Source organism: Urocitellus parryii (assembly GCF_045843805.1).
Source record: "Urocitellus parryii isolate mUroPar1 chromosome 10 unlocalized genomic scaffold, mUroPar1.hap1 SUPER_10_unloc_1, whole genome shotgun sequence".
Lineage (NCBI taxonomy): Eukaryota > Metazoa > Chordata > Mammalia > Rodentia > Sciuridae > Urocitellus > Urocitellus parryii.
In genome coordinates this window covers 501264-511039 of record NW_027551754.1, presented here as the reverse complement: position 1 = coordinate 511039, position 9776 = coordinate 501264, and the positions used below count along the sequence as shown (strand labels likewise).

At 33.8% G+C, this 9776-nt stretch overlaps 1 pseudogene; it reads left to right on the top strand.

Annotated features, from left to right (window-relative positions):
• Positions 1-961: 961 nt before the first annotated feature.
• Positions 962-9776, top strand: part of LOC113177662 (uncharacterized) — a 147047-nt pseudogene continuing 138232 nt past the window's right edge.

The following is a 9776-nucleotide window of genomic DNA, read 5'->3' as shown; positions in this document are numbered from 1 at the left end:
TCTATACCTTCCTGTATCCCAATGACTCTTAAGTTTGGTCTCTTTATGTTATCCCATATTTCTTGGATGTTCTGCTCATGGTTTCTTAACAGTCTTGCTGAGCTGTCTATGTTCTTTTCAAGCTGAAATACTTTGTCTTCATTGTCTGATGTTCTATCTTCTAAGTGTTCTACTCTGTTGGTAGTATTCTCAATTGAGTTTTTAAGTTGGTTTATTGCTTCCTGCATTTCTAGGATTTCTGTTTGTTTATTTTTTATAACCTCTATCTCCCTGTATAGTTGATCTTTTGCTTCCTGGATTTGTTTATGTAATTCATTGTTGAAGTGATCTTTCTTTGTCTAATTTTGCTGTCTAATGTCTTCCTTGAGACTCCAGATCATCTGAAGCATGTATATCCTGAATTCTTTATCTGAAATTCCATATGCTGCAGATATTACCTCTTCTTTCGTTGAGTTGACCTGCATTGCTTGTGGTCCTTTCTTTCCTTGTCTCTTCATATGGTTCTCATTTCTTTCTGCTTGGTGAAACTGTTGTGTTATTGAATTTTCCCCCTATATATTTTTATATTTCCCTCTGCTCCTCAGCAGGCTGCTGGGCCTGTTCTGAAGTTGGGTCGCTGGTCCGCCTAACTTGCAGGCGTGGTTGGCAGCTCTGCCCCTCTGTGGGCCACTGGTCCTGTTCTGTTGGTGGTCATAGTTCCACCTACCTTGCAGGCGCGGGGGGAGGGGGCGGCTCTGCCCCTCAGCAGGCAGCTGGGCCTGTTCTGCTGGTGGGTTGCAGGTCCGCCTACCTTGTAGGCATGTGGGGCAGCTCTGCCACTCTGCGGGTTGCTGGGCCTGACCTGCCGGTGGGTCGCAGGTCCGCCTACCTTGCAGGTGTGGGGGGAGGGGGAGGCTCTGCCCCTCAGCAGACCGATGGGCCTGTTCTGCTGGTGGGTCGCAGGTCCACCTACCTTGCAGGCATGGGCGGAGGGGGCGGCTCTGCTCCTCACCAGGCCTCTGGGCCTGATCTGCCGGTGGGTTGCAAGTCCGCCTACCTTGCAGGCGCATGGGGAAGCTCTGCCCCTCCGCGGGTTGCTGGGCCTACTCTGCTGGTGGGTCACCGGTCCCATGTATTATTCTTTTTTTTTTTAAAGAGAGAGTGAGAGAGAGTGAGAGAGAAAGAGAGAGAGAGAATTTTTAATATTTATTTTTTAGTTCTCGGCAGACACAACATCTTTGTTGGTATGTGGTGCTGAGGATCGAACCCGGGCCGCACGCATGCCAGGCGAGCACGCTACCGCTTGAGCCACATCCCCAGCCCCCATGTATTATTATTTAAAACAAATAAATATACAGGAGTGAGACCATTTATTTATTTAATAATACAAAAGATGACTAAAATATGTATCTCATTGTTCAGGAAACAATATTTTACACCAATTATGCTTAAAGCTTTGTTGGTGGAGTTAATCGGAGGGTGACTAAGGAGTTAGAAAAAAGAGTGTTAGCTCAAAATGTCAGGGATGGAACATTAAGAGTTCAGGTGTGAGGGGTTACTAGAGTATAAGGATTAGTGGGATGGGTTCAAGAAAAATAAATGATTAGCTATCAGTTACTGAAGACAATCTGAGGGAGTTCAAATGGAACAGGTCCAGAAGTCAAGCAACAGCAGATTTAAGTTGCATGAGCAGTGCCTGGAGAGGAAGAAATTAGAAGTCTTATAAGAAAATAAGTGTGACAACTCTGGAAGGAGAAGGAAGCCAGGTGTGGGGCATACTTGTTTGATTACACTGTTACACCATTAAGTTCTAGATTTTAGGATTTTCAAATATGAAGTCACAGGGGTAAATACTATGCTGCCACAATATTTCTGGTCTTCTCCCACATGGGATGAACATTTTTTCAATCTAATACACAGTTAGCAGTTTCTTCTTTATCCTCAAATACATTCTTTTACTCCTTCACCAATTTTTCTTCTACTTTCTCTAGTTTTCCTTTTCTTCCATTGTGTCCAGGTTTAGATCCTTGATTCTCAACTATGTCACATTCCTTATGCTTTACTCTGATATTGTTGTGGGACTGAGCATAAGTTAATGGGAATCTTGGTAACCAGTGCCCTGACTTAGGGAATCTGGAGAGTAGAAGGTTGTGGAAGATGCAGTCCATTTTCATAGATGAAAACTGCAGTGGCAGTTACCTGTTGAAACATTCAGAATATTTTGGTGTCGAAGAGTAGAACTGATGACTCATTAAGGTATACCTATTTAGGCAGTACCAAACCTATTTTCTACAAGGATCTAAATTTTTGCATGGCAAAAAAAGGATTTGACAATTCCAATAAATTAGCATGTTTGTAATTTCAGTCTTATTTTTTTTGCCTTCTCTTTCATGTTTTCCTTCCTGATTCGTATGCAATAGTGAATTTGCTTAGTGTTAACTTGTCTTAGTTGTATGATTTATACTCTTTTTTGTAAATTTATGTGACGGTTGAATATTTCCTTCATTAAGTGAATTTAGAAATGTTTTTACTGTAATATACTCTTTTGGCATGTCTTTTTTTCTCACAAATATAACACCACTTTCATTCTGTCATATCATCTTTTTGCTACATATGTACTTTGCAAGTATTTTCTCTCACTTTATATTTTAGCTTTGATCACTGAGTGTTCCTCATTCTAAAATATTAAAAAATGCCATTTATATTAAATTCATGGAAATATACAGGAAAGGTTTTAAAAATTAAGTAACAGAGATCACTGATGTAGTTCTCCTTTCCCAGTAATCAAATAAGTATCATGCATGTTTATTGTAAGAGGTTGATCAAGGACACACAGAAAGTATGAATAGAGTATTATTTGGAATAATCCAAAGCCCCATGGGATTGAGAGAGTTTCCTGGATTCCATGAAAAAACAAGTAACACCTGCACTCTGGACATGGCTCTGTCCTCTGCTCTGCATCTGGAGACAGTGTATAATGTCACAATTTTTACCCATCACATTCACTTTTGTAAATAATTAGCCTGTCTTTGCTACATTCTCCTGGCTCAGTGTCCCCTCTCTTTTTTTCATCCACTGTGCATAAAATTTCCTTTTGTGTGATTTTTTCAAATACTCTGTTCAATAATAAAAATAAGCTCAATGAAGCATCTGCCTTCTATGTTGCTACAGTTCTCATATTCTATGAGGTTTGAATGTTGTAACTTACTGTGAAAGCACCATGTTCTCTCTCTCTCAGTCTCTATATCTACATCTATATCTATCTATCTAGAATCATTTTAGCTTCTAATGGCTATTGGTATCTTTTCTGTGGTTACAAATGTGTGTGTGTGTGTGTGTGTGTGTGTGTGTATGAATATATATATATATATATATATATATATATATATACACATATACTCTCTCTTTACTCTTTTTGAAAGCTGCATCACTACAAAAAGAAGGCAAACATCTGTAACCACATAAAAGAGACCAATATACATTAGAAGCTAAAATGATTCTCTTGCAGAGTTTCTGGAAAGAGTGTGGCTTTGCTAATACTTTGATATTAGTCCTCTGTTGTGATAATAAAAACATCCATGTCTATAAAATAATGAGTTTCTATTATTTTAAATTGTTATATTTGTGATTATCTTCTTTAGTAGCAATGAGAATCTAGGGATTTTTTGCAAGTTAAATTGATGATGTGATCAAAATGAATCATAATAAAGTGATAGTTATCAAATATAAATAGTTGTTGTCCAGGTTGTGCCTATATTTGCAAATTATAATTCAAAGCTGCCTACCATATTTTCAGAAACAGAAACAGCTTGGTAAAGCAAATTCTTCAGTATTTTATTTTTTTTCCTTTAATTTCTTCACTTCTGCTTGCTGCAATTGTGACTTTAGGAAGCATTCTCTCTATGTTAGAAATCTTTTTTTTTTGGGGTATCATTGATTGAACCTAGGTAGACTTAAGCACTGAGTTGCATCCTGAGCTCCCATACCCTTTTATTATTTTTATTAGAGACAGTGTTTTGCTGAGTGACTTAGATCTTTGCTAAGTAACAGATGCAATATTTGTCCTTGTGATCCTCCTGCCTCATCTTGTCAAGTCACTGGAATTATACGTGTGTACTACCATGGCTAGCATACATTAGCAACTTTATGATTGATACATGTTTCTCTTTGTTTTATAATAATCTATTATTATTTTGTATAAAATTTATACAGTGTATTTTGGGGTGTATAATGTGTACATAAGTATAGTAATTGCACAAATGTTTCAAAAAATAAATAGTCTGTGGTAAGGTTTTTAGTTTGTCCTTAGTGAACAGATATAATATTGACTCAAATTAAGTTGAAATGATAAGATAGAAATTATAATTTTCATAGCAACCAGTAAAAATAAAATATAGTGTCATTGAAACACTAGGAAAGAATAAGCTGAGTGGAATAATTATTTGCTTAAAATTATTGATTGCCCCACTAGTCATAATGGTCCAATATAAGAAATATCCCAATGTTCTTGAATGTTGAAATGAACAATTTGTTGTGTGCCCATAAAATAGAAAAGCAGTCATCAATACAAAGGAATACTTTACTGGTGCACAAATGCTTATTGACTCTCAGAGATACTCAATAGTTCAGCAGCTGTATTTAAATTTTATTGCATGATGATATGAAAAATAAAATTATAGTTTTTATAATGCATTACAGTAACATCCTTCTGGAACAAAAAGTTCCATGTAAAAGTAAATGTTTTTTTTTTTTGGGGGGGGGGATGTTGTAAATATTCTGTGCTTAAAAGCAGTGAAGGTTTTTTATTATTCTATTTGTTAAAACTATATAATGTATTTCTATGACATTCAACACATGTACATGTGACTTCACCAAAAAATAAATATAGAAAGAGAGGTGCTGGCCTATGTTGGGAAATAGGTAGAAGCATAGAAAAATTAAAAATGGCATATAATAAGCAGGCATTAAATCAGGGTAACTGGTAAAATATTCACTTTTATTTATATACATTTTACATTTGTGTAATAAAATATTCCCATGGTAGTTATTAAGAACCTCTTTGCTTTTTAGGATCCTAAATGGAAACATGATTTAGTCTGTCCTGAGCAAGGTTGATTAAAAATATGTTTACTTTTAAATAATTTATGAATCTTTACATAAATGCTTTATGCATTTTTATATGTGCATCATACTTTAATGGAAATTTTAAAAGTTATTTTTGTGAAATAATTAGGTATCCAGGAATACTAGCAACAATTTACAATTCAGTATAAATCTCAAATTGGTTCATTTTCTATTTTAATACTTGATTATTCTCAGGCATTTATCCATGTTCTAACACTTGGACATAAGTTTTTTTTTTTGTTGTTGTTGTTGTTGTTTTTGTTATTTGTTTGTTTGTTTGTTTTCAGCAACAATGTGGTAGACATTTTTTATTCATTTATTTTTTTCTCAATACAGGGAATAGTAATAAGTATTGACTTACCACTGAGATATATAGAGTATATATACATCTCAGTGGTAAAGCAATACATTATATATATATTAATGACACCTTACTATTTTACCAAGCCTGTCAATGAACTTGCAATCCAGCATACCAGACACCTTCATTGTAGGATTACTGGCATGCAGCACAACCCATGGCTTAACACATTTTCTTTAATAATTATCTCCTATGAAATTCTTTGATAAAATGATGCGGTTCATGATCAAGGCACTTATAACTGTGCCCTTTGCATGGTGTATTTGCAGTAATTTTTAACTGAATTGAATTGGCAAAAATAACTATCAAAGATCAGTGTATGCAAAGGATATCAATAATACAATACAGGTGCTGTGGTTTAAATAACTGCCTCATAATGGTCCATACATCAGAAGTCTGTTCCTAAGGTTGTTTTATCTAGTGGAAACTTTACACGGAGAAAGCATATTGGGAATTATTTAGTTCATAGTAGAGTATGTACTTGAAACAAATTTTTGACACCTCGTGCTATTTTATGCCATGTGCTCCTGCCATAATGTACTTACTCACCTCAAACATAAAGCTGTAATAACAATAATTTATCAACAAGAATCTCCAGAATTTTGATTCAAAATAAGATTTTTTCTATTTCCTAGTTGATTATCACAAATACTTTTCATAGCTAAAAACAAAACCCACAAAAAACCTGAAATATTGTGTGGCTAAATTCATGAGGACATATCTTATGTGTCTTTGCAACTCATTTATTAAAAGATGTTATCTTTAAATGGTGGTTTTAGTTTTACTACACATGATAATTTCTTTCCAATCATTCAAAAACACTGATGGCTGGGTTTTTCTCCAAGGATATGAATTCCAGGGATATGAATTACATTGTTTTAGTGCAATTATTTTTCTTTTTGAAATTAAAGAGGCCTTCAGGTGACTGTACAATTAAGTCAGAACTGGAAATCACTGGTTCCCAGTTGAAAATGCATTATGACTGTGTGGTTTTCTTGTGTGCTGTGTGGATTTGTCCACTTCAGCCTTTCATGTGGGGGTTTATAGAGAAGAGATTTACTATGTTGAAAAAAAAAAGGGATTAATTTCTTAAATCTTCAAGTGTTTAGTTAAACTGCTGGTGGAGGAAGTATTTTTTCAGTAGATCTATCTTGTTCTCTTGCTTTCATATTAAGAAACTCTTTTATAAAAAGAATGTCAAGGTTTAGTCTAGGTTCAAAATTATAAATAGACTATGAACACACACACACACAAGAATAAACTAAGTTAAAGATATACTGTATGTTATGCACATCTTTACTATTATCTCATGGTGAGAAATAAAAATGAATCATTTAGCTTTATTTTCAAACATCGTCCACATTGATTTACACAAATCATACCTTATTAATATAAAACAAAACAAAACAAAAAATAAAATTAAACAAAAATATCCTTGAGTGTTTTTGAAAGTATTTGAATAGAAAAAAATAGTAAAGGATATGAAGCTAAAAAATATGCTTCTATAGCAGAGGTGTAATTCTTCAGTTCCTAGAATCCTAGAAAAGTTTTATGGTGCTGGGAATTTATCCCAGGGTCTTTTGCATTCAAGGCAGGCACTCTATCAATTGAACAATATCAAGAGCCCTAGAAATGTTGCATGATTATTGTGGCCTAGGAAAATCTTTGAGTTTTTGAAACAGACAGTTGTGATTCTGAGTTCAAAACCTGAATAGCCTCTTAACACCTGTGGTATTGTAAACTTTTATTTATTTATTTTTTTAAATATTTATTTATTTATTTTTTTAGTTATTGGTGGACACAACATCTTTGTTTTTAATGTGGTGCTGGGAATCGAACCCAGGCCGCACGCATGCCAGGTGAGCGTGCTACCGCTTGAGCCACATCCCCAGCCCCACTTTTATTAATTTAGAATAGACATACAGTTGTTCTCTAAAAGAAAAAAAAAGTATAAAAATGCAAAAATATCTCCAGTTCCATATTCTTTCCTGTATCCCAGCAATTTGGCAATTCTCTTTTATAGCTGTCCTTATTAAGAGGCAGTATCTCTTTGTCAATATGAGAATAAAAAATGGCTATTATATTACAGCCAGGAGAAGAGAGAAAATATGGAAATTTACTGGCATTTTGCTTAGACCTAAAGTGTCTTGAATTCTTCCAGTTCTTGTCTTTGTAAACCTCATCATCTTAAGAAGAAGAATCTCATATTAGGCTTACAAAGGAGAAGAGGCCATATGAATGAGAATGAAAAGACCAAAGTGGACAGCCATCTCTCTTCCAGGAGCAGGGCAACCATGTCAAATAGCAGAGCATACACATGTAAAATTTTTCTGAAATCAGAATATCTCAGATAAGTCCATTATAAATTTGGCTTACTCGTAAACTGTTCATTTGAATCATGAATTAGTAAGTTTGCTGGTAGTTTGTAATACTTAATAGCTTTGTAATACTTGATAGCTTAAAATACATTTAATAGAAACAGAAAGCCAGAATTAAAAACATGCTCATTTAAAGTTAACTTCATAGATTAAGGCATGGAAGAAGCCCTGAATTTATTTTTCTTGATTTAATGTTGAAAGATCTATAAAATAATTTTGAGTAATGCCAAAATCCATGTAGACATGAAAATGTTATTAGTACTTTAACTCACAGCATACTCTACAACAAAAGATAAACCAGAAAACCATAGCTGGATCACTAGGATGAAGGCCCAATGGCAAAATTTAGAAAAATAACCTTTTTGTTCACAATTAAATTTTACTATCAAGGTATAGACAGACATGAAAACATGAGGACACTTCCCCATGGATTTGCATCATCCATTGTTTGCTATCTAATAAATACAAAGTTATTGACCTTAACAATTATCAGTTTGGAAAAATGGTCTACTTTAGGCAACTCTGATCTTGTAGCACCCTCCTGGGTCTAAAAATATTATTTGGTCTAAAGGTTTAGGCAATATATATATATATATATATATATATATATATATTAATTTATTTAATATATATATATGTATTAAAGAAGAAATATTGTTAAGGAAGACATGTTTTCTCACCTCTGATAAGAAAGGAGGGTTTCAGTCATTCAATTTTCTACAGTGTAGGGAACAACAACACTCAGATATACACTTTTGATGTGGCAGCCATTTGCCACATGTGGATAATGAGTTCTTAGAATGTGGCTGATCTACCTTGAGAAGTATTAGAAGTTGAAAGAAGTGTGAGGTTTAAAATTTTAATGAAAAATGCATGTAGTTAGCTAACAATTTTCATTGTTTGTACACTAGAATGATAAAATTATGGATATATTGGGTTAAAAATATAAATATTTTTTTAGAAATTATAATCATAATTTATATAATAAATTTTTAAAATTATTTTATAACTTAAATTATTATAAAGTACCAATTATTTGTGATAACTTGTAAATTATAAGAATTTATAGAAATTCATTTATGTTATTATAATTATTTATTTTATTTGTCTTACTTATGACCTCTAAAATTCAGTTACACATACTTATCATTTTTTTTCAACTATGATGCTATAGAAGATTGTCTACTTTTTCTAAAATCTAGCTGCATCAGAATTCCTGAACAAGAGCTGAGTGTGTTGTTGCATACCTGTGATTTTGATGACTCAGAAAACTAAAGAAAATTAATCACAAGCTTAGGGTCAGCCTCAAAGACTTAGTGAGATTTTGGTGGAAAAAATAAAAATTAAAAACAACTGGAGATTATTTTCAGAGATTCATCTTAGGGGTCTAGCCCTGGAACCAACCAAACAAACAAACAAGCCTCATTTAGCCAGAGTATGAAAGTTATAAAACCCAAAAATGTAAAGTAATTCTCACTATATTATTTGCATTTGTGAATCTGTTATTGGCATTATTGTCACTAATAATTGGTATTATATTCAACATTAAATAATTATGTCCCATTGTATGGCCAGGTCTTCTTGCACATAAAAGCCTCTGTCTGAGAAGGAATATAATTAATATTTTGTTATTTTTGTGTCCTACATCTTTAGTTGAAATTGTTTCACCTGACACTCATAGGCAGAGGGGTCTGATGTTGATATTTTTTTCTATTCAGGTGAAAATTATTCAATCAGAAGTGATTGGGGTGATAATTATTGAGTCAGAGCAACAACCAAAGAATAGAGGGTAGGCTTCAAAATCTGGGGGACAATTAATCTCTCTCCAACAAATCTCTTAATCTATCTCCAGGTTTTGTGATGCCTGGGTGGCTCTGTCACAGGCCATTTCTCTCTGACTCTTGGGGTGTAGAGTATTTTTTATTTTTATTTTT